The 3704-nt window shown below is 35.2% G+C and overlaps 1 long non-coding RNA gene across 1 annotated transcript; it reads left to right on the top strand.

Moving 5' to 3' along the window:
* Positions 1 to 998: 998 nt before the first annotated feature.
* Positions 999 to 3348, top strand: LOC311072521. Its single transcript, XR_014604020.1, has 3 exons — positions 999 to 1177; positions 1892 to 1948; positions 2048 to 3348. It is a non-coding gene; the product is annotated as an uncharacterized lncRNA (long non-coding RNA).
* The last annotated feature ends 356 nt before the right edge of the window (positions 3349 to 3704 follow it).

Below are 3704 nucleotides of genomic sequence, written 5' to 3'. Positions count from 1 at the left end.
CCCTCCGCTGCAGCTGTCAATCATTTGATCCATTCAGCATTCAAACAGCGCGTCGCGGTAAAACTCCTCGTCTAACAAATTTAATAATCGTGACAGCCCAAGTTCAGATACCTATTTTCCAAGCAGGATTTTACCACCTTCAACTCATTTTGATACAGGAAAAACCCTAAAATAGTATATAATTGTTACTATCGGTAGAGATTGTAATGTTATATATAATACATTGCGTATCTACATTTCGTTCATTGAGTGGATTGCATAAGTTTCTGACATTTGATTGATGTAGAAACATTGGTGAATGAGAAAAATAAAGTAGCAAGAGTGGTTAATACTTTAAAATGAGTCAAGCAACAGTTAAGTTGGTGTGATTATGCTTCAAATCAAATGACAAGTTTGCATTCTGTTTAAGCCACGTGAGTGACCACCAGGCGGGAAGGAAGTCGACCGGAAGTTGAAGCCGGCCGCGTGCCACCATCTTGTAGCAGAACTTCACCTGCAGTTAGCATCCCATTGACTCCCATTCATTTTGGCGTCACTTTGACAGCGAATAACTTTACATCTGAGGCGTTTGAAGACTCCATTTGTCCATTATTTATGTCTAAAGAAACACGACAATGTATAAAATGCTCCATTACCTTGTAGCTTATGTTATGGCCCCGTAGAAGCAGTTTTTTGTAAAAGTAGGCTAACGATTGCGTCATAACCACACGACTCTCTGTCGCACAGTAGAGAGATTACCGTATGGACGGGAGGAGAAGCTCGCGGGCAATCGGGGGGACGTGGAGGCAAAATGACAATATAATTAATCAGAATACCTAACAAAAGTTGCTCCTGCTCCAAGCTCATGGACAGCTCCTACTCACACTCTCCGTCTCTGCAAGATTCGGAAGGGAATGATTCAGATTTCTCTTGGCACAGCTACTAGAAGACAGACGGGTTGCTCACGTGGTCCGTGTAATGCTTTGCTCGGTTTGAGCATGGGTTTGAGTCTGCGCGTCAGGAAAGGAAGTGCTAAGAAATCGCTAAAAATGGGCTTCACTTGTCTCAATTGAGATCCAATGAGATGGCTCTGTCCACTTCTTATACTGTTCTATGGTGACCACGCACGGACAAAATTCTTCTCGACCATCTTCTTTTGCTGCAGGATAACCTCATGGTGGACACAAAATTACATATGGTGAGTAATCTTACAAATTAAGTTACGTTTGTTTCTATCATACATTTATAATCACATGAGGATCAGTTAACTGATTAATGCAAACGTGTTTTATCAAATAATTCAAAGTTTGAATTCAAAGTGGACATCAGAGAATTTACACTTTATCAATATATTGCACAGCACTGAATTGAGTTCTTTTTAGTGTCATATGGCGTTTGAATGGTCATAGATATTTTATTTTAATTGAAAATGTCTACCTAGTCAAGTACTCACTTTAACACATTTGGTTGTGTCTTAAACATTTGCCAAAAAATCGAGTTTGTCTTTGTTGGTATGTGTGTTAATTATTAAAGTGACAGTAGCCTCATATATACATACTACTGTATAACCTTAAAATAATAAATATATGGTAAATACTTGATTGATCAATTACGTTGTTGACGTTTTAACACACTGCAGTAGGTTCCGATTACGTCAACATGCATACACGCAGGCAATGACCTATTACATAATACGTTACACAAAATACATTATTTTATGAAATCTGTATGACATGACATCTTTGCAACTTTGAAAATAATTATTGATAAACTTTCAAATTACACCAACTTATTTAACGTATTATTTATAAATATCTAAACTTGCTTTTTGGCTCTTAGGTGCAAAAGCATATCCATGCATTTTAATATTCTTTATAAAAGTTGGTGATTGCTGTGTTTGTCTTTTTTTAAGATACAGATGTTGAAAGACAACAGTTTGGAGTCATTGTAGTCCAGTCAGAAGATAACAGTAAGTAATTGGTCTCTTTTTGGTAAGAGCAGTTGAATTTATGAATTAGCTCTCTGAGTAAGAATTGTTTCCTTTTTTTTTTGCTTGTGTGTCTTTCAGATTGGCCAGAAAGATGAAGCACAGAGAGAACTTGGACATTTTTTGTGCTCTGTGAAAGTGATGGTCTAAGCACTCCCCTGGACATCAGCATTGTCATTGATGGTATTGAGGTTTTACATGAGTTGTCCTCAGTTGCATCTGCTTGTGCCATGATGTTTGGAATCACGTACTGAGAACTTGAGGTATCCTGAAGTACTTAAATATACCTTTGAGGCCTTTCAAAAAATTGTCATGGACATAGCGAAGATGCAAATAGATTTTAAAGGGTTAATTCATCCAAAAATGAAAATTCTGTCAGTATTTACTCACCCTCAAGTTGTTCCATCCCTGTAAGACTTTCGTTCATCTTCTTGACGTGTTCACAAAAGCAACACAACGCATGCGCAAGAACTGAGAAGATGCCACAGATGGGTCTCGATGTAGTGTTTAAAATGGTTCTAAAGTGTGCATTTACTGGATGTCCGAATCGTGAAAAACCAACGAGAAAACGTATAAGTTCCTTGCCAATGCTGCTAAATGAATGGCTTACCTTTCAGCCTTTCCCATCAAATGATCGTGAGCGTCATCTTCTCAGTTCTCGCGCATGTGTCGTGGCGCTCTCGTGAACTCACTCAAGACCCAAACTCAAGAAAATTAATAGTTGAATAAAGTCGAAAGTTTTGTTTGTTTTTTGTACACAAAAAGTATTCTCGTCGCTTGATAAACTTAAGGTTGATCCACTGTAGTCACTTGGACTATTTTAACAATGTCTTTACTAACTTGTCTTGGCCGGCAGAATGAAATTACGTAGCAACCTATGAAGGAGTGAGACAGCTCTCAGATCTCATTGAAAATATTTTAATTTGGTGAACTAACCCTTTAAATGTTCCTGCATGTCATGTCTTTTAAGGAGCTTTCAATGTTGATTTGTTTCAATGTTTTTTTTGTTTTTTTTTCAATGAATTGATGTTACATTGGATGATTTATCAATGCCATATTAAGGGCTTTTCAATGTTTTCTGTTACATTCCTAAATTTAATGCAAGATAATCTGAAATGTCAAGTGACAATTTTACTATAGCAAATGGAATTGATGTATACATTTATTGATGGATGTTTTTTTTGTTGTTGTACAAAATTACATTGTTGACGGTTTAATTATTGAATGTATTTTTTTTTTTTTATTAAGTCATGCACTAAAACGGTTTCAGTATTGACTTTTGTAAATCAAATGAATTCTGCATCACATGTTTTAACAAGTGGAAATTCTGGTTTCTGTGAGTTTGTTGGAAGATTGCACTAAATAAACAGTTAAATGTTTGATTCCAGAGTGTAAAAGGCTTATTTTTTCAGACAAAAATTTGGTGATATTTCATGTTTGTAATTTAGTTTTGTATTCATTTTGATATTTAATATATAAAAGTTTTAAAAATTAAGTTAATCCAAATAATAATTTTTAATTTAATGCTAATTAAACAAATCTCTTTGGTTGAAAGAGTATTTTTACTTTAAGTTGACTATGGAAATGTGATTTGAGGAAATGAATTTTTTTAAGTTGAGATAAAGTAAACCGATTACTTGTAACAAGTTGAAGTAATTTTTTTACTTTGATCCAACGACTCATTTTTTTCAGTGTACCCTATTCATTCTTTTTCTCACGTGAATAGGGCAAAAATTTT

Source organism: Abramis brama (genome assembly GCF_963993115.1).
Source record: "Abramis brama genome assembly, chromosome: 21".
Classification (NCBI taxonomy): domain Eukaryota; kingdom Metazoa; phylum Chordata; class Actinopteri; order Cypriniformes; family Leuciscidae; genus Abramis; species Abramis brama.
This window is presented reverse-complemented; position numbering and strand designations above follow the sequence as displayed.